The 22,952-nt window shown below is 35.7% G+C and overlaps 1 protein-coding gene across 2 annotated transcripts in view; it reads left to right on the top strand.

Moving 5' to 3' along the window:
- Positions 1–22,952, top strand: part of SLC6A17 (solute carrier family 6 member 17) — a 609,379-nt gene that overhangs the window by 109,148 nt on the left and 477,279 nt on the right. The window lies entirely within an intron of this gene.

Below are 22,952 nucleotides of genomic sequence, written 5' to 3'. Positions count from 1 at the left end.
CTGCTAACCAACACCCAGCACAGATTCTGCCCCAATCACAGTACTTCCACAGCCATTATTAGCTTTACCAACACAGTAAATCAACACTGAAACAATAGCTACCTAGTATCCACTGTATCCATAGATCTCCCCAAGACCTTCGATACTGTCTCCCATCCCAAACTCCTTTCTGCTTTCTCTGATCTTAATCTCAGTCACTCCACACTAACATGGTTTCAAGACTATCTAACCAACTTCCAACAAGTATTAAAATGGCAAAACTCTTTATCTCCCCTCCTACCTGTCACCCTAGGGGTCCCCAAGGATCCATTCTTGGACCTGTTATTTTCAACATATTCACCAACCAACTCCACAATGCTATCCGGCACTCCACTGTAGTCCAGTACGCTGATGACTCCACTCTAATCTGCTCTGCCCCATCACTCCCTCAACTCCAACAATTGGCACAAGAGTCCTTTACCACTGTTGAAACCTGCTTAGCCAACTCTCAACTAATACTTAACCCAAATAAAACACAGCTAATGATATTCTATCCCACAAGAACCTTAGACCCCATACCACCATTCAAAATATTCTCAGCTAATAACACCCCTATCACACCCGTCCAACACACCAAACTTCTAGAGGTTATCATAGATCACAGCATGAAATTCGATATGCACATTGCAGAGACAATAAAGAAAGCCCATAAAAAACTTGGAACCCTATATAGATGCAAAAAGTATCTCATCAATGACAGTAAAGCCACCATCACAAGAACTGACCTACTATCCACACTCCTCTATGCCTCCCCCATACTCATAGACCTAAACAAAGCAGATTTTAACTAAACATCTGCTAGAATAAAATAGCTAGGCTTGCTACTGACTCACTCTTCAGGATACATCACTGCATAGCAATCAAGCAACTATCCTGGCTAGAATTACTCAACCTACTTGCATATAACCAGCTTACAACAGCCCACCAAATTCTATATTATCCTGATAGAGTTCCTGCACTTCAAGGTCTATTTAATATCCACTCTAACAAATGCCTATTAAGATCTACCAATAAAGAACTGGCTGACATAGGCAAAAGCAACAATAGCTCTGGGGATACCTTGTTTTACATTTCTGTTGCAAAAGCATGGAATACCATCCCCATAGATATTAGGACTACTGAAAACAAAAATAATTTCAAAAATCTCCTCTGTTCCCATTTACATAGTTGATGGTTATGTAATTGCTCTGACTCTGGGTAGCTTCACTTAGATCATATCATACTTAAACCTTCTATGAAAGCTTGCATCAACTCCTTTCTATACTCTTACTCAGTCATTGTGTGTTTACTGTACTAGCCACTGATGAACGTAACCAAATGACTGAATAAAATGTCCTTTCAACTGTATTGTTTTTGTAACACACTGTGCTCCTTATAGTGTATTTACTTTTTGCTTCTTTCTTGGCCTTGAAACTGTACCTTATTAACTTTTTGACTCCGTACTGTACTTTATAAACATGTGTATTGTATTTACTGTATTTGCTGTACTAATCTTTGTGGAGCTTTTTCCCTGGGCCTCTGCTGAAAATGGGATCCATGCCCAGTAGGACTTTACTGGAAAGCAAAAGATAAATAAACAAACAAGTGTTTCAGACTTTATCTCCAACAGAAAATGCATGGTTATACAAATTCACCTCAATGTTTTTTATTTTTCAAATACATTTGAATGAATTTCATAGTATTTATACATAACATCTTAAATAACTATGTATACTATTTAAATTAGCCTGACACTATAACAGATCTTAATGTATACAATAACTTTAAGTATGTCCAATCCATTATCAGAGCATCTGATCAATTGTTGTATAGTGTCAGTCAAAGATAAGACTTTTCCCCAAGGGTTGTTGATAAATGGCTTTGGATAAATTCTTAGTTCTTTAATTTTAATTTCCAATAATGCTGCTGTCTTCAGTAGGCTGTAGAAGTCTTATAAAGTTGGTATCGTGTTTGTATTCCATCTTCTTGTTATACACTTCCGTGAAATTGCAAGTATAGTCCATACTAGATACATATTTGACCTATTCAAATGAGGACCTTCATTCACATTTAATAATACAAGAGCTTTAGTTAAATAAAATAATGAATTAAATAAAACTTGAAGAAAGTTATTAATACCATTCCAAAATGGCTTAATTTTGACACCGTCAAAGGAAATGTGGTTCCAATCTGCATTGTGTACTTGTTCGCATCTCCAACATATTCCTTTTATGGAAGAACTAATTTTACTGATTCTATCTGGGGTTAAGAATGCTCTGTGCAAGCATTTCCAATTACAAACTTTCCAGTATTTTGTAAAGGATGTATATTTTATCAATAATAGCAACATATTTGTTTTAATATCTTCAGTTAACTGTATTCCCGGTGCGGTGGTGCTGCGGTAGCGTTGTCGCCTCACAGTAAGACGTTGTCCCGTTTGATTCTCAGCTAGAGCGCCTTCTGTCTAGAGACATGCATGAATGGGCGTACCTTCATTGAAGGTTGTGTGTCAGGGCTGGCAACTCGGCACGTAAAAATCTACTGCCAATCATTAGCGGACCGGAGTTCCGCTGTGGTGCCCCTAACCAGGAAAAGCCGAAAGCCACCACAACAACAATCTTCAGTTAACTGTATTGAGTGTCCTTTTGTTATATATTTCCAATATGAGGTTTTGAGTGTTGTTTTATAGTTTATCAATATTTTGTAAAATTTTGAAATACTGTTTCCTATGTCAAAGTCATTATATATGATTTCATATATGTATTTCATAAATTTAGGTATCTCTTTAAATGAATAATTGTTAATCATTTTACTTAAATCTTGCAAATATGACAGAATACTCTGTAAAGGTATCCAGTCCTGTTGTGGAATTTTGTATGTTGTTTTTTATTACTTGCATATCTAAAACTTTTAGTTCTTTGATACACTGGAGCCAACAAACAAATCCCTTCTGTTCCCAAGAATGAATAATTTCTCTATATATTTTATGTGGAAAGTTCTTTGTGACTATAAATGGTGTTAAAGGATCAAACCAGATTTTTAAATCTATATTTGCATTAACAGTTTTCGTAAATGAGTCAATGTAATAATTAATCATATGAATTTTAGTGGGTTTAGTTATGTTATATTGCATCCTAATAAAAACAATTTGCCATGGCACATATGTATCTGTTATTTGAAATTTTTTTTTGTAAGTCAAATTCATTTATTGATATTACAGTTAGTAATCCTTTCCAATTTGCAGAGTAATTTGGACTTATCCAATCTGAGATTGCTTTAGATACTGATGCTTTTATGTATGTTTATATATCAGGAAAGTTTAATCCTCTCTGTTTCCATGGTCTTATATGATGTATTAAAGATCATCTGTTTTTTTTTTTTTGGAAACCATAAAATGTTATTAGGCATTAATTTATTCATTTAACTATATATCTTTCTGGTAACAGTTGTATTGCCAAGGCTATATATAGGATCTTGGTTAGTAAAAACATGTTTATTAACTGTAGTCTATCTTCAAATGTTAATATTATTTTGTTCCATTTTTCCACGGAGATATTAATTGTATTGATGATGATACTGCAGTTTTTTTAGACTAATTAATTATTATCCTTGCATAACTCAATTCCTAGATATTTTAATGTAGATTCTTGATTTTGATTTATTAAAACGGAGTCCTGAAGTCATGTGAAATTTGTCAATTAATATATCTAATTCTTCTAATGTCTCTTTTGTATTAGATAATGTTAGTAATATGTCATCAGCAAATAGCATTACTTTAGAATTGTATTGTTCATAGGTAGGTATTAGGCCATCAGCCCAAGGGCCTATGTAAGCCTAGCCAACAAAGTTCCCTGGCTTACGCCACCCAAGAAAGTTATTTTCCTGTGCCACTGTCAAGTAGAGACACAGAAGTGATCCTCAACATCTATTCCATTGATTTTTATATTATTACGAATTGAATCTGCCAATATTTCAATAGCCAGAGCAAATAGAATCGGTGACATGGGACATCCTTGTTTAGTGCCTTTTGTTATATGTATAGATTCAGAGGTAAAAGGACCTAAACTTGATATATGCTAAATTAGTTGTATATATATATTTTTTAGGAGATGAACAAAGGATGCAGAAAATTCAAATAGCATTAAGATTTTGAATAAATAGTCCCAATTTAGGGAATCAAAGGCTTTCTCTATATCTAAGCCAATTATGAGTGTTTATTTTCTTTATTAACATAATCTACAAGATAAATTATCCTTTTGATATTGTTATGTGTGTGTCTGATACATAAATCCAGTTTGATCATTATTTATTGTTTTGGATAGTGGTATTTTCATTCTATTAGTTAATATCGTCATAAATATCTTAGTCATTGTTTAATAATGATATAGGTCTATATGAGGTACAGAGGTTTGGAGATTTGTTTTCCTTTAGGATTGGTATGATTAAGGAATATCTCCAAGAGGATGGTATTAATTATTGGAAATGAAATCTAAGTGTTTAACAGTTCCTGTTCCAATGCCTGGGAACCAGTATAGATTGGCTAGGGTCCATATTCTGTTATTATATTTAACTATTACTAATGCCATAAGACCTTCTTTATCTTCATACTTATAAATGATTTCTGGGCTAATCACATTTGTTTTCTATAAAATTGTTACCCCTTTTCTCTTTGTCTTGTAAGTGGATTGCACCAATGTCATATATTCCTTAGGATTCCATTTGTAATTGTCATTTGTTTTGAAAGGAGTTTCTTGAAGGAAGACAATCTGTGCTTTGTTTAATTTTAAACATTTCAGTAGATTTGCTCTCTTGCTAGGATTGTTTAAGCCATTGGTATTTAAAGATAATAAAGTTAAATCCATCTTAGGTTATTTAGACTATGTATTTTTTTTGTTTTATTGTGACTATTAAACATTTTCCTCTGATAACTATAAAGTATATGTTTGAGCTTTTAAAGGAAATTATCAGTTTTATACTTTGAGTGTTTACCGATAAAGTAATGCTTTGGTCAGGCATACTAAAAATGTTTGTGAAATAAATTTAAATTAATAAATGTTAACAAAACTAAGATCTGTACTAGCCATGGAATGAAAATCATTCCTAATCTGTTGGATAAATGTAAGTCTATCAGATTATGACTCATACCTTGACAATCCAGAACATCTGAGCTCCATATATTGAATCATATGGAAAATATTTGTAAAAGGAATAAGCAATATTTAGATTATTTTGAACAGATATAGTATGTTTGTAGATTAGACAGAATTCTAATATAATATAAATGTCTACTTATTGTATAAGCAATTAATATATACATGAAAGATAGATGGCAAGCAATTTAATCTTGATAAAAGTAGGATGCATCATATATAAAACCTCAGTAAAAGATTATAGCACACAGTTATTTAACATATTCACCCTTATTGATGAAGTCTTTCAAAACGTATTACTTAATATAAATAGATGGTAACAATATTTATACCTGATGTTTATAATGCAATGTCTTTTACTGGATATATCAAACGTTATATTTCATTGTTTGCCAGCATTTAAGTAATCACTTTGTTTGTTGCCAACTTACTTAAAGCATCAAGTTTGTTTTATGTGAACATTGATGAAAGCTAGTGCATTCTAATTATCAATGCATCCCTCTTCCCACATTTCCTTCACAAACTCTCATTTCTTATTATAAAATGAGTGAAATTATAGGTTAAAAACAACACGTTCACTTCATGCGATTAATGCATAGAAGTTCCCTTTCCATATTCATAAATTGCCATTTTATGGTATATACTAAGTTTTTAGATTTAAATGGCAACATTCTATTTTGTATAATCAGCAAAGGTTAAACTGTGTGATTACTGTCAATTTAATACTATTTGTTCAGAATATGACTGTTACATTCTGTGACATTCCTAGTTCAGGCTTCTATTGTTTCCCTTGAACAACTTTGTCAGTTTGATGTCATGTATAAAACATTAGTTACCTTGGTAACAGCTCAAGTATTATGTGTGGTCAAGATGGGTTACAAAACCACAATTCAAGTTAAAGGAATTATATGACTTGTGATGCACATTTACTTATATGAGAAAATCATCATGCTTCCCCTTGATGTTCAATATAATGCATGTCATTTATGACAAGTTAAAACAGTAGGGTTATTATACATAAGCCGATGTTATTAAACTGAGTGTCTATTGTCAATTTAATACTATTTGTTTAGAATATGATTGTTACATTGTGACATTTCATGTCCAGGCTTCTATTGTTTCTCTTGAACAACTTTGTCAGTTTGATGTCATGTATAAACATTAGTTACCTTGGTAACAGCCTAAGTATTATATATGGTCAAGATGGGTTACAAAAACTACAATTCAAGTTAAAGGAATTACATGACTTGTTATGCATATTTGCTTATATAAGAAAATCAGCATGCTTCCCCTTGATGTTCAATGTACTGTGTCATTTATGACAAGACAGTAGTGTTATTATACACAAACCCATGTTATTAAATAATTCAGCAGACTGCTTCATCTTATATGATGATTATATATTTTATGTCTAGATTTACTAAAATCATACATTACATAACTATTGTGTGTGCTTTTTTCTTTTGTGGCTGTTGCTTAGTTATTTTTGAGACCACAAGCTGTAATGCTTATTCTTATTATTAGCTCCTTCCAAGCATGTTTATACAGTCCATAGACTAAATTATGAGACCCTTCTAGTTTCTTATTTGTTATAAGTATATTTCCATCCTTACATACACACATATCAGTACTTCAAGCACGGGCAACAATACCCATCCAGTTTTGCCAGAATACAATTCACTAGTTCATATGGTGCGTTTCCTGGCTGTTCTTAAAATATCCAAACCAATATTTGTCCTGTTCCATTTTACCAGCCTGTTCTATGCAGCGGCCACTCTGCCAGTGAACCACACAACACATCCCTCAGATATTTCCACGAAGGAAATCTGATGACTCTGTAGCACTTCCTGGCTACCCCAAACACCCCTAGAATCAGCTATCCTTATATGCCAAAAACATCCAAGCAAGCTCACATCCCAGACCACTGCAAAGGGTTCTGCACAAGACCAAGTGCTCTTAGTCTTTCACAATAACTCAGACTGCCACTCTTATGCAAGTCCTCAATATGTTTGGACCAAAATACATTTTAAATATAAAATTGTGCTTATTTTTTTTTATCAAGAATCAACTTAATGAGCTAAAGGAAGTATTGGGAGACCATCAATATGTGTACATGTGGTTTAAAACAGCCCTTTTATTATATATATTTTTTAAAACCAAAAACATTGCCAAGAATCATCTCAGAGGCTTCTCAGAGCCATTAAACATTATCATCACTCTGTCTCAGTTACCATAGCAACCTGGGAGTGTCTGTTTCTGTTAGTGTGTCTGTGTACTGCATACCAGAGGCTTGCGATGCACCTGAAGCAAAGCTTCATTTCACTGCAACTTCAAGCCTAAATTCCCATCCTTTCAGCAAGGCAGCAGCCAGGAAAAGAATGGAGAGCAAATAGATGAAAAAAAAATAAATCCTTCCAACAAGACGCCAAGAGATAACACATTCTTCCAGTCTTCCCACCTCTCACTCAGCAGATGTATAAACAAACTATTCTCTGCCAAAATATACCAAATCATAGTTTTATCCATCCCCTTCCCCTGGATCCAGGCTAAAACACCAAATGCGTCTTCCTAATACACAAGCATCGGTAAACCATGATCACAAGCAGTGACCCACAGCTTCCCGGAGACGAAAACAGCGACATACAACAGCTGCCAGACACACACGTCAGACTTAATCAAACAGCACTCGAAGCTATGATACTTGCCATAATTGATATTAAATATGCTTAGACAGAATAATAATGACATTTGTACTAGCTGCCAGACACAGTTGCATCCACGCACACCATATCAGGATTGATCAAACAGCACTCGTAGCTGTGATACCTGCCACAATTGATATTAACTATATTCAGACAGAATAATGATGACATTTGTACTAAGAGCTTGCTATTATTCAATCAGGATATACACATTTCTAAATCATACTTTAACTGAAGAAGGCATTAGTCTCCATGACAGCAATTTTTTTCAAAACACTACTGTTACTGCTATTATATATGATGTTAATTTGTTACATTTGAATCTGAACACTGATGAATGGTATCTTGTTGAATTAGTTAATTAATTACTTAAATTATTAGAAGTAAAAACAATAAAAATGAACAAGATAAGTATTCATTGAGTTCAAGTAGGGGAACAGAAACTTCTATGTTTATATTATATGTCGCTTTGTTTGGCTTATATATAATGTAAATAGTAACCCATCTTGCCCTACCTTTGTTTGTGAAGATTTACTGGACTCTTTGAACATTCTGAATAAATTATTACTGTTTCTCAGTTGTTTAAGAAACCCTCCTTTTTAAATAAAAACAGATGACAAGTGATGTACCATATCAATTGATACTTTGAGAGATATAGTTGTAAAAGTTATTTTTTTGGGACAGCTATCTTGGAATCAGTTTTTTGTTTCTTCTTTCTAGCATCAGTCCAAGGATTTCTTTCTTTTATTCTTTTAAGAGTAGGAGCCATCCATTCCATTTCTTCTGGGATAGACACTATGTTGTTGTTTTTGATGAATGTGTAGCTTCTTCTAAGTCATTAAAGGTTCTCATCTCATTGGCAAAAATTATTTTTATCTTGGCTGGAAAGGTCAGCTGTGCTTTAATGTTGTTTGGTTTCAACAATTTTATTATTGACCAGACTTTTTTTTTGTTTAGTATTCTGGAAGAGTAATCATTGTCATACTTTATCAGGCTTTGATTGTATTTTAAGGGTGATTTTCTCCAAACATATTTTAATATTAGTTCATTGTCCAGAAGTGAAAGAAATTTTATAACTATGTATCTAGGTGGAGTATTTGTTGAGTTAGAAGCAGGTTTCCTCAGTGTTCTACGCACCCTTTCAATTCCAAATGAAAGTCCCTCTTTCAAGTCTAAAAATTCAGGAATCCAGGTTAAGAATGAAATAATGTCTTCACCTTCAGTGTTTTCAGGCAGACCAAAGATCCTTATGTTTTTTCTCCTTTGTTTTCTAAGTCATCTATTTTGTTAAGCAGCCATGTATTCTGTTTAAGTAGAAATTCTTTTTGGAATTCTTCCTCTGAGTCTCCCTTCAGTGTCATTTAAAGAAGTCTCTATATTTGTTATTTTTGTATGGTGTTACTGTAATAGTTCCTTAAGAGTATCAGTCTATTTTTGAGAATTTGAGGTTTTCTAAAGCCATCCATCTTCAAAGATAGTTGCTGTAAGGTAGATGTCATCAATTGCAGTTCTTTTTTTAAAGCAGCATCTGGAATTCCTTGAGTTGTTCATATTCAATGACTCAATATATCTCCAAGTTAATTGACAGGAACATTTTTGTATCTCTCCACCAAATTGATATTTATGTAGTTTAGTAGTTTATCTATAGATTTCTGATGTTTTAAACTTGAAAATAAACTTTTCCTGTATTATTATACTAGTTTATGGGGCTCTCAAAATTCACTGCTCTCAGTTGGCCATCTAGACTCTGCCCCCTGCACAAATTCTATTGTTCAAGCAACTTTGTAATTTTATAAGTACAATATTTATTTAGTCATATTTTTTGAGCCTTTGTGCCCCCTTTATTTTAGGCTTTATACAGATTTCATGAGATGAGAGGTATGCACACCTCTTACCTGGTGCTGCCACTGCTTGATGTTACCCTCCCCCAACATAAACACAGTTGTGGTTCAGAAAATGCTTACTAACACAAATCATTTTGTTCAAGCAAGTTTGCAATTTTATAAGAGTAATATCTGTTATTTTTAAACCTTTGTGCCCCCTTTATTTTAGGCTGTATCCTGATGCCTTGAGCTATGAGGTCAGAGGTACTCACACCTCTTAAATACTTCTGCTGCTGCTGCCACTGGCACTCTCATGCTTTACACACACACACACACACAAAGATACACACACACAAAGATACACACACACAAAGATACACACACACAAAGATACACACACACAAAGATACACACACACTACACACACACTTTTTCTCATTCACACAAGCACACATACTCATATGGAAACAGAAACAAAAATCACATGTGCAGAGTTTTCTTTCTTATGCTTCTTTTACAATCAGTATACAACAAAAGCACTGCTTAGCAAGTATGAAATAACTGCTTGATTGATCTCTCTTACATTCTCATGCACGCATACATTCACATACACAGACATAAAGCCATACACATGCATGGACATGGACACACAGACACACAGACACAAAGCCATACACATGCATGGACACGGACACACACACACACACTTTCCTGTTTTTTTTTTTTATTTTTTTATACTCACTGAACAGCTAATGTGCTGCATAGCCAGTGTAATACCATGCCAGTCTAACTTTCTTTCAGTCTGAGCTCCACAGCAGTTTAATACTCTTCTGTGAACTGGCAGGCCCATTTTTCATAGGACATTTGTATATTAACACCCTGCTGGAGAAAGTTGGTTTTCCAATCAGGGTGTCAATATAGTGGTCGCCCTTTTTAGTGTAATGCTACTTAACAGTTCCACACAGATAGCATGTCTTTGGTCCTTTGAAATAAGAATTTTAAATTTATGCAGATCTCTCTTATACATTGTAAGTAGTAGAGTTGTGTATTCATACACTTCTTGGCTTCTTAGCAAAATGTTATACCCAGGAGTAGAAAAGTGCAAGATGTTTAAAAATAATTTTAGGTAAACAATTGTTTTCTGCTTACCATTAAAACGACTGACATAGTTTTAAATCTTTAAATACATCCTTCAAAGGCTTACAGGCAGTAACAATGTACAAGACCACATTTTTCATAAGTACTAGGCTAGCTAATCTTGCAGACCATTTTAATTCTAGCCAGTTTCCCTTTTGGTGCTCAAATTTACCTATCCTGTTTGGTGTTAGATTGGCCTTAACCATTCCATGGTTGATATTTGTATATTATCTCTAGTGAGAATAACTGGGATCATATCACAGATATCTGAGAGGACCCATGCATGGGAAAAAGCATTTAGGAGCTGCCTCTATCCATTAGTAGTACAGGGGGCAGTCCTAGGGTACATGTTGTATTACCCATCCATAGACACAAGTTGTGCTTGAATAAGAACAACAATGAGCTTGGTTTTACTTGGATGGGGAGTCTGTTCCAGAGCAGCAATATCCTCTGTGAGATAAATGTGTCCCTCCAAACCATTCTATTGCTGCAGAAGAGGTTTAGATCCCTGGACTAAGTATTTGAGATGCCATTTGACTTGCTGATGTGAAGTAAATCCATCAGTATTTGGTTGGAGGATGCTATGTATTCCAGACACAGGTCACCTCTTTGCAGCCTGTAGGAAATATTGTTTAGGACGTACATTTCTTTGGTAAGGTATCTCTGTGGGTTTTCCAGTTGTGTGTCTGGAGAAATACATGCCAAGAAGGGCATTATACTTTGATTGGCCTAATGAAGGCGGACTAAAGGAGAACAATGACCTCTTTAGATCTAGTTGCAATCGCTTTGTTAGCTGTGCAGTAAAAGACTTATGACAATGGATACACTTTGGTCAAAATTTGGTTCACAGTCCACACAAGTTCCCAAATCCAGAACTGGGTCAGCTGTTATGGGTGTATTGTCAATGTGGTCGTTCCCCAGGGTAGATGACTTCCCAAAGGAAACAGTAATGCATTTTTTGACATTTAGTTTCAGGCTATGCTTCTGTCATTGGTTTGTATTGGACAAACTTTCCTGCAAGATGGCTGTCATTTGAGGATTCAGTGATGGCTGCCAGCCTGCACTCATCTGCAAAAGTAGTCAACCAAAAGCCACTTGGTGTTGGCTTTTAGTTTGCTTGGTATCTACTTATCAGATGAGGTCGTGGAACTGAACTTGGGGGACTCCACTGGTGACTGGTAGCTCCCCTGTAACAAACCGCTTTATTAAATTATCACTTAAGACATAAGCAATCATACATTTTATATAAATCAAAATAAACTATATTGATGTAATTTTAGTTGCAAATATACATCACTTATAATCTATCCAGTCCCTGTCAGTCAAATACATAACTCATTCAAATCCTTCCTTCTTGTAAACCTCATTCCTTCTCTGCATGTATTATTCCCACAATTCCTATTTTTCTATGTAATTTGCTTCTACCCTTTTCTAAAAATCCCATTTACAATTATTTTATCTCTGTTACTATATTCACTACTTCTAGTACAGGTGGTTTAGACACTGATTTCTATTTTCTAGTAAATGCTTTTTTAGCAGCCACCATAATTAAACTCAGGAAGGCCTTGCTATGTGTAGGCAATTCTGATTCTGTATCATAGCTCAAAAAAGTAATTTCCTTAGTTAGAAATCCAACCATTCAACCATGCAACTGCTGTATAAAATCAAGATGCTTCATCAGATCTGTTTAGAAAGGCACAAAAGCACTTCTGTGTTTTTGCCTTGCTTTTATGGCTTTATTTTCCTTCTTTGAATAAAATCCATGATTTTATACTGTAGCTGCTATGGTTGACTGGCTGGATTTACTTCTGTTTTTACCTTTTCGTATTTAATCAGTCTTAATCTGAGTCTACAATGTTTTTCTTAGTTATACCAACTTGCTCACCCAGTATTTCAGGTAGAGTAGTCTGCAGGGAATTTTTAAAGTCTGCAAACTCATTACACTCCCAGAAAATTTGTTCCCAATTACATTTTTCTTCTCTGTCACATCTCCAACATTTGCTATCTACCAGAGGAAAAATTCTTTGGAGTCTACTTGGGGTTTAAAAATACCTATGTAAACATTTCCAAGCAGATACTAAATCTTCTAGACTTTGCATATTTGGGAGACATACATACATGCATCCCCCCATTATTTTTGTGAATTGTTTGTCCAGTCTCTCTCCCAACTCCTTTCTAATCTCCTCTGGTTGATTCGTATTAATATTTTGTATGCTCTACTAATTATTTCTCTTTTAACAGCAGCTTCTGTTCTAGATTCAACTAAAAACTCTACCAGTGCTGGTCTTTCGCTTAGGATCCTCATACTACTTTCTTTTTAATTTGCCTATACTAGGATATCAATCCGGGAAGGAATTTTCTAGTTTGCAGTTCAAATAAAGTCTTGGCCTATTTCCATTCTATTACCTTTCCCTCTTTAATTATTTGTTACGAATACCTTGGTTCTTTTGCCAGTTTTCTCCAATAAATTCCAACCCCCTCTTCCTATAGTTTGTATCCCTAATTGCAGTCATCCCTGTCAGCAGAATCACCTTTTTCCATTCCCTGGCTTATTTCTTGGAATACCTTCTGCTACTTTCTTTCTTGGAATACCTTCTGCTACTTTCTTTATTTCTGCTACTTTATTTCTTAGAATACCTTCTGCTACTTTATTTCTTAGAATACCTTCTGCTACTTTATGAATGTAATATTCTGTATGGTTATTATTCTCCTTTAGGATCTGCATCCAAAATCCCAGTCTGTCCTTGTTTCTTCATTATTCCCAGTAGCTTCCCTGTTTTGATCGGAATCCTATCTAGCAATCCAGCAGGTAACTTAGGTGTTCCCAGTTTATTTTTATTTATTTTATTTACTATGCCCAGGTTTTGGCCATGTCAGGGTATGTGATGTGTACATCATCTATTGCTATGGTGATCTTTTGAGAAAAGTCCACCAGGCTGAGTAAGCATGGCCTGTCCTTGAATCAGACTAAGGGGCCTGGTGTTTGGATGTTTCCTATGACATTAATGATTAGTTTCTTATCAATTAGTTCCATGATAAGTGATTCCATGGCTTTGGAATTGAGGCTGGTTAGACCTATGGATCTGTAATTACCTGGGTCTGTGGAAGGTCCTCCCTTATGCAGGGGAATGACTAGCTGCTCTCCATTTGCTTGGCACAAAGCCTGTAATGAAGGTTGATTTTGAACAGGTGTTAACGGGTGGCTAAATAGTGCTTCATGCTCTTTATGATACACCCAGGGAAGTTTTTAGGAGCCATCAGTGCAGCATTTAGTCTTTGACAGCACCTGTAAGTCTTGGTCATGTGTGATAGCTGGAGGAAAATCTGTGTTAAGTGTATCTTCTGAGACAAACAGAGGGGTAAAGTTTGAGCTGAATAAATCAGCCAGCAGGTTTGCTACATCTTCAGCATAAATTGTTCACAACTAGCTCAGCAGATTGTGCTTCTGAGATTACGAACATAACTAAAAATTGGCCTTGTGTTTGTCTTTGGCCTTTGTGGCTTTAATTAAGCTCCTGGGTTTATTTCAGTAATGAGGGCTGCATCATGCTGGGAATAACTCTTCATTTTAGTCAAAATAATCTACCTTTATTTGTAAAGATTGTTGATATGGTTTCACAAAGGGGGTGGGTTGTTTCTAGGGTTTACCCTGTGCTTGTCCCTACAGGGTACAGCTGTAGCTATGCAGTTTACATATTGGTATAGTGTGATGGTGTTATATTTCCACATATTCAGTGGAGGTAACTGGGTTTGGTGATTTGAAGCTTGCCAATGTATCAAGTAGCTAAATAGTTTACCCTAGAGAATTTTTTAAAGGTTCCTTGGGTGAAGTGATCTCTGGTTTGTTTATTTTGAAGGAGATGGCTTTACAGTCAGATCATGTTCATCACTTGTTAGAACAAAGGATGATGCAAGATTCCCCCTTATTAGTAAGGCAAAGATCCAAGATGATCCCCCTAGTTGGTGCTCTGACTGAACAGTCCAGGAATCATGTGCATTAGTAGGTTTCCCAGTCTGATGGTTTAGATCTCTTATGAAAATCATATTTAGTTTAATGCAGAGTGATTCCAGTTCCTTTATACAGGTGCTTTGGCTTTCATGGGTCACAGAGGGAGTTCTGTAGATATCCAATACTTGGTATGGGACCTTTCTGATGATTTAGACATGTAGAATCTCTTGTGCATCATGTTAGTTTACTGGCCTTGAAGTGAGTGTTTTCTGAGTGAAGACTAAGATATCACCACAGCAGGATGCATCTAAGCCATTTTAAACCATGTCACGGTCATTGCACAGACATCTGTGTCCTCCATGGTGGGGAGGGTTTGTAGCGAGTGGGTTTCTTGTATAGGTTCCTAGCACCTTCCATTTGCTCTTCACTATATTTGTACATTTATGAGGTTGGCATTGCCTAAAAAAGGCAATGGGTGGTGGAAACTCATTTTGTCTTTCTCAATGATCAAAACCCTACATTGGGCAGATAATGCTATCCCTTGTGAAACAGCATGGTCTGTCTGTCATGTCCTCCCAGGCTAACAAATATTGGACCCCTGTTAAAGACTCTAAAAACTAAGCCAATTATTGAAGTCTTTTTTTCTCCTGTTACAGCATCATCCTTGAAGGTAGAATGCTGCTCAATGCTAAGCTGATACCTGCCTGGGACACAGTCTGAGATCTCCATGTATCTCTCATAGTCCAGGAAGGTACAGCTGAACTCACTGACACCCACGTGTACTATGACAGTCATACATACTGGTACATGTTCAAGGATTTGTGTGTGTGTGAGAGATCTGATGGATCCTTGCACCAGACAAGTAACTAACAGTTACCCTTTCCTTGTTCACACTGGTAAGAGAAACATTTGCATATCTTACAATGAAGTCACCTATAACTAGAATGTTTGGTTGGGTACATACCTACCTTAAGGGCACAGCATCCATGACTTTGGGACTCCCTGTGCTATGTGAGGTGGTAGGTTTAACTTCTGAGTGTGCTTTCTGCCTGTGTTGCATTTTGGAGGTCTTTGGTATGTTGGCAAGTTAATCTTTAGAACCTCTGCATATGATGGATTGTGTATTATGATGCCCTCGGTTGAGGTGTGGTGTGTTGATTCTTATACTGTCTAGATACCTATCTTGATCAGGCTGGCTACAGAAGTGCTAGTCCATGGCTTTGACAGGAATATGTTAGGGGGCAGGGTGACTAACTTGAAGTTTGGTTTGTTTAGGATACTGTTTGGGTGGTCTTACTACTAAGGTATTATTTGGTCAGGAGTGTTCTGCAGCTCAAGATGTTTGTACTTGGCATGGGTTATTTGGACCTCAGACCTACAGGTCAATGACTTCAGGTAGCTTTCACAGGCCGGGGGGGGGGGGCAAGGAAAATCTGTAATTAATGAACAGACAGTGTGCAGCAAGATGAACAGCACTTATCAGTGAGGCTGTAGCATTGATAAGCTTAAGGACTAAGTCTGGGACTTCAGCAATTTGGTATTTCCAGGATGTAATATCAGTGCCTCATCCCCTCTGTTCCCTTCACCAACATGCCCATTGAAATCTGCTCCAGTCACCACTCTCTCACCCTTGGGTACAGTCATCACCACTTCATCCAATTCACTCCAAAATTTTTCTTTCTCATCTATTGCACACCCAACTTGTGGAGCATATGCACTAACAACATTCATCATTACACCATCAATTTCCAGCTTCATAAACATCACTCTATCCGACACTTTTTTCACCTCCAAAACACTCTTCACATGGTGAGTACTATTAGATCCTGATAATCATAATGGGTTTCTGGACATCAGTATGTTTTTAAATGTTGGGATGTTTTTTATTGATTTAGTTAAGACATTCAATACTGTCTCAGACTTTTCAATTGAAACTTTAAAATGAACATGGATTTAACCCAGTAACTGTGTTCTTAACTGGCTGTCAACTAGATCTCAATGTGTTTCTATTGAAGAAACATTCCTGATATGTATCAGTGACAAAAGGGATCCCAAAGAGTTCAGATCTGGGTCCATTGCTGTTAATCTGGTCTTTATTTTGGCCAACTAAAACGTTGTTGGCTTACAAAATTTGCTGATAACTAGAGTCTTTAGTAGACCCAAATAGAGATATCAAGGTTATTAATAATTTGAAAGATCTTTCAAAATGGCCAAAGCTAATATGACTACAGTTCACTTACCTGAAAAGCCATATATTTACGCAAAAATACAGTAACTGCTGAAGTTTTCAATGGAATAAAACTTGAGGCCAAAGAATATAAAGAAGTGGATATATATGTGTTGTATGTATTTATATATATATATATATATATATATATATATATATATATATATTTATACATGTGAATATAAAAACTTCTATTAACTATATAAGAACAAAAGCATTAAGAATCACTAGTCCTGTACCCAAATCAACTGCTGAGGGATGAAGTTTGTATTGTAAATATATACAGAACTTGTATTCATCTAATATTAGAATACAATAATTACTTTTGCAGTTATGCTAGGCCACAATTAAATAAAAATGAAATCTATACAAAAGAAATTTACAAAATTGATATGACTGGTGAAAAACTTGACACAGACTGAAAGATGCATAAAGTTGGGTCTTCATTCTCTCCATTTTAGATGTGCAAGGGATATTGTCTGTAACATTTCTCATGATATATTACAAGTATATATCTGTCTTCTATCATGATCACAGGAATTATAACTTTAATATAACTAAATTTAATAGTTACATTAGGGGAAAGTTTATAAGTAATGTCATTCCAAGAATTTGGAATGACACCCCAAACACATTAATTTATCTGTGACTTTTGATTTATTTAAATTTTGATGGATGGATGAATGAATAGAAGATGCAATTTATGACACCTATTTTAATGAAGCAGCATTCCTTGATGGCTCTTGGACCCGAATGCTGAAATTAACCATGAGAAATTTCTGAACAAAGATTCAACGGGAACGTAGTATACAAAATGAAAAAGTTTGGAAATCGTATTACAGCTGCTACCACCATGTGATTTTGAAATACAAAATCACAGTAACAACAGGAGAAATGCGTTTATAATCCCCAAGAAACCAGTCAGCTTATTTTACTTCTTAATATGACCATGAAGTGTTAAGATTCACTTTGTGCTCCAGATGCAACAGAAATTTTTGATCAGCTACTGACTGTTTCACAACTTCCCACCCTTGTCTAATAGTTCAGTTTCCCTTTATATCTACCACTCCGAGCATCCAAATTTGCCACTTTACTACTACCTAGATGTACTACTTAGCCCTATCAAGTTACCTTGTTTGCTGCATGTTAATGTGCATGTCTACAGTGTATGTACCACTGTGTGCATATTCTGTCCTCATGACAATCGGACAGAGTGTGCCCAGATTGTTTTGTCAGTCTGTTCCTACACAGCCATTTTCTTTATGTAAAGGAAGCTTCCACAGAGCATTGCCTCAACAAAGTACTCCAGATGAAACCCTTATCAGTCTGTGATTCCACAAATGGTTAGTTTTAATTGATCAGATTTGTAATGCACATAAAATTTTGGTTAAACTTTACTTCAGACCTAGGATCAGTAGAGGAAATGCCCAAACCACCGACGACTCACTGCTAACAGCCCCTGTGTTGTTCAATATTGCTTAATATGCTTGCCTTATGGTGGTATGACTGAATTTCTGTGGGCCTCTTAACCTTCATCTGAATGCAGAACTGTGTGCCTTACAAAAAGTCTGTAGTTACTTTGGTTGCGTTACAATGATCGTGTGTCCCAGGTGACATCTTGATAGTGGAGAAGACTGACTTTGTAGACCTGTTCTCTCTGTGGTAATTGTGATTAGTGTAATGTTGACTAAAGGTGGTGTAGGTTAGGTTTGGCAATAATACTGTGGGACATGTGATGATCCAATTGTATTTCTATAGGTATCTACCAGCTGGTCTGATTGTTACTGTAGGAGTTATTGTGATGCTTTGCACTATGATTTACTTCATTGTCATTACTTAGACGTTAAATAAGTAGTCAAAACTATTCAACATTGCAGCAACTTAATTGCTAATATAACATTTTTAAAGGAAATAAAATCCTATTTGCTATATACTTTGAGTAATGCATGCTGAGAGTTATGTCTAATTCTTAGATAAATTAAGTAAACTTTGAGTGTTTCTTTGTTGCAGCCTTTAAAGCAAATCTTAATAGGCTAATTCAGTGTTTTACTAAAGGTTGCTGATACTTCAGACCGATCTTCTAGTATTTAAGTACGACTTGCAGCAGCGTTGCTGTGGGATAGCGAAATATTTCTTGGCCACTTGCTGTTGGGTTACAGACTTGCCATACAGAACTGTAATATGGCGTTTCTGTTTCCAGGATCCTTTGAGTCTCTGTATCAAAGAATACTCTGCTTTAATGTAAAATGTGCCTGTACTAATTAAAGTTGTTATGAGATGAGACAATAGTGCACTTCTTATTTTACAAATGCCTTCTAATGCTCAAAAACTTTCAAATGATGTGAAAGATTACTGATCTACAGACATTGCCAACATACTGGCTCATAGGAATTTGCAGACTTTGGATCCATCCCAGTTTAAATAGGTGGCAATCCACTGAGCATAGAAGAAGTTATCAGGGACCATCAGACCAATGATTGAGCAGCAGCTGAGAGGCCACAAAAGTTCCTCACCAAAGAACCTATGAACCTATGAACCTATGTGTCAAGTGGCACAATGTTCAATACCACCATCTGCAGAGTGTTCCACACTTTCATTTAGTGAAAATTCTATTCTTTCTGATTATGAAAAAAAAAATTGTGATTATAGATCCAAATCTACAAGTAGTAGTATATACAATATGTAGTCTTAGCTGTTCATGCTTGCAAATTATGCCCATTTACCACACCCCACCAATTCCCATTTGCAAATCTGTTAAGTACAGAAATTAGCACATCTATGGAGAGGAGACTTTGTACCCCAGGCAATATGCATTAAAATTCTAAGTGTTCAACTTTTTCCTTACCTGCATTACCTTAATTGTGATTTTTAGTAATTACCTGGTCTGAATGAGCAGCCTCATAGTGCCTCAGTCTACTTTTGTTCAAGGCTGCAGGATCAGTGTAACATTGCATGCTGGGAATCCTACAGCCATATACCGCCCAAGTTAGTGTTGTCCTCCTAGATTTCCATTTTTTAATTTGCCCTGAAAACTTAAATGAAACTATGCAAAGTTTTGTATAGGACAGTGCAGAAATGATTAGCATAGGAAATGAGGCTCAGACCCTTAAATCATCTTATTACAGCGACATTGAGGATTTTTTTGTGATTGGCCAAATACCTGGACATGTACATGCCAAACGGACTTGGAAAATATACCCTAGGAAATCAATTTGACAAAGGAGAAGGATTTTCTAATGACTGTGGATACATGATGGTCAAAGGACAGCCAATTGTCAGCAAATTTATCTGGGTCTTTGATAAGTCTTCATCTTTGGGTGAGGTTCATAGGTGACTATTAAACTTTTTTTTTTGCATTTAGTTTAAGGTCATTGTCTTTATATTATTGTACATGTTAGCCCCTCCTGTGGGCTTCAGGAGGCACTGGGGAGTTTAAGATTGCAGCAGTTATCAAGGGTCTTTAACCACATTTGTTATCAGCTTTGACATATGAAAAATACATACCAAATAGGAACAGCCTTAGTACTGAGCTGGGAGACACCACTGGTAATGAGCCTCTAGTAAGACTGTGCATCTGTAGCCTTATTTTCTGGGCTCTTCCAGTTATTTATCTTGCTATCCCTTCAGGTAAAACTAGGTTAAATGTTCAACTAGCTTCTCTTTGATGCCAGAATGCGGATTGGTGTCATAGGCTTTGGTCAGATCAGAGTAAGTGGTATGTGCCAATTTGCCTTCATCCATGTATACAGTGGCACTCAAAGTCCATCATGACTAACAGGTAGGGCCAAGTCTTAATGAATATAAACTGGTTTCGGTTAATATACTGCAGATTTAGTATTGGAGCTTATAAGATCAATATGTTCTATTTTGCAGGAGAGGCTTGAGGGTTATGGACCTAAAGTTGCCAAGCTCAGTAGTGGAGCTTTCTTTTTGAGGGAGGATGACTGCAACAGTTATCAATGCCTTGGGCACAAAGTCATATGAGGAGATGACTTTGAACAGATTATGAAGTAGGTCAGGAAAACAATGCTTCAAACTACTGATGAGGCACGTTAAGACGTCATCAGACAACAAGGAAATAGTGTGTGACTTCAGAGACTTTGAGGACCTTGTTAAGTGTAGCTTTTTGGAGACTGCCAAAAGGTGCAATGCGGTGGTGGAGAGATCTGAAATCTTTGCACTATGTCCACTTTGTCCTCAAGGACATGATAGTTTCCATGTGGCATTGCCACACAGTGATGGGTACTTCTTGGTCTCCTGATGATGAAGGAGAACTTGTGGTCATCTTTGACAGACAAGGTGATTTTTTTTTTGTTTGGTTTATACACCGCATTGGCAGATGGTTTCCAAGTTTAGCTTTCCGAATTTGATCGTGAGGTGTGGTATTACAATTTGTTTCTAAAGCAGAGTATTTTTCCTCATTTTACAACATGTTTATGCTGGGTTTCCACCAAAGAGGTTTGTGTGAAGATTTGGCACAATATTTGTTTATGATAGGGACTGAACACATGGTGTTAAGGTGAGTACAGAAATGTCAAGTATGACTGAGTTTGCTTTTGGGCCTTCATCAGGAGAGGGCTTCTGGACTTCATCTGCTATAATGCATTTGAAGTAAATTGATCTTAGAATAATGTCTGAATATGATAGCATTAGTGGGGTTTGGGTTATGTTCTATGATGACCGCTGTGTAATGGTCAGATTTAATCTGTGTAATTTTCAATGTACAGCACAAAGAAGCTATATTTATGATGTCCAAGTCCAATATATTGGAACTTACATAGGGATACATACAATCTGGTCTAAAGAAAATTTTCTGTGGGAGTATAGAAGTCCAGTTAATGCAATGGGTAATTGAAATCCCCAGTGAAGAGGTATTTGGTTTGAGTTTGACTGATCCCCTATGCAATACTAATGTTCTCACCTTTAATGTCAAGAAGTGTAGTACTAGCAACACAAGACTTGGCAAATACAAATTATGATTACAAAGTAAATGGCTAAATTGATTTTATATATATATATATATATATATATATATATATATATATATATATATATATATATATATATATATATATATATCGCATCAATAAATAATCTTGTGGCAGCAGCAGGTGGTTTAAATGTTACCCAATTCTTTTTTCTACCAAAGACAAAGATGTAGTTTGTAATCTAGCTACTTCTGAACAGCAGGTTTAGTTGCTCGGAGAACATTGTATCACTTTATCTGACTGCTTTGATCTATTGTTGACTACGATACTACAATCTGCCTTTTGAGTAGGCAACCTAAAATTATTTAAAAATTACACCCCTTTTAGAAAATCATAGAATTTTAAAATTAGCTATTAGGAAAGGCTCTGTGATCCATCATTATATTCTGTCTGTTACTGGATACTGTTGTTTGCTGGATTTTTTTAAGTTTTGTTGGAATCTGTAATTAGATTTGTGATTCATTTTTTAGTATACTGTATAATAAGTTTTTTTTTGCAGAGTGCTACAGATATGGTATAAGATTTTTTTTTTAATGGCAAAGTGTTAGGCTTTTCCCCATGACTATGTAACACTGAAGTTAAACATGTAAGGTGTTGGCCATTTTTTCAATTAAGGTGGTACTCAGTGCAGCTTAATTTATGGTACTGATATCAGTGAAATTGAGGTAAAGCAAATGGCATGAATCTACTTGTATACACCCATGATGAAGTGCTCTGGAGCTAACCTATAGTGAGGGAACCCAATACTGAGAAAATATCAACAGAGAAAAGCACGGCCAGTACATTATACACCACTTTCTAGGACTGACAACACTTTTTTGTACAATCAGAGCAAGTTATTCATTAATCCAATTTCAAAAAAATAATCTTAATACATATTAACTATGTATGACATAGTAAAATCCAAGGGTGTGAATAACAAGCTAGAGTTGAGAACAGAGTAGGAAGCAAGTGAATA

Source organism: Protopterus annectens, chromosome 7.part0, assembly GCF_019279795.1.
Source record: "Protopterus annectens isolate FY-2018-M chromosome 7.part0, PAN1.0, whole genome shotgun sequence".
In the NCBI taxonomy this organism is placed as follows: Eukaryota; Metazoa; Chordata; order Ceratodontiformes; family Protopteridae; genus Protopterus; species Protopterus annectens.
This window is presented reverse-complemented; position numbering and strand designations above follow the sequence as displayed.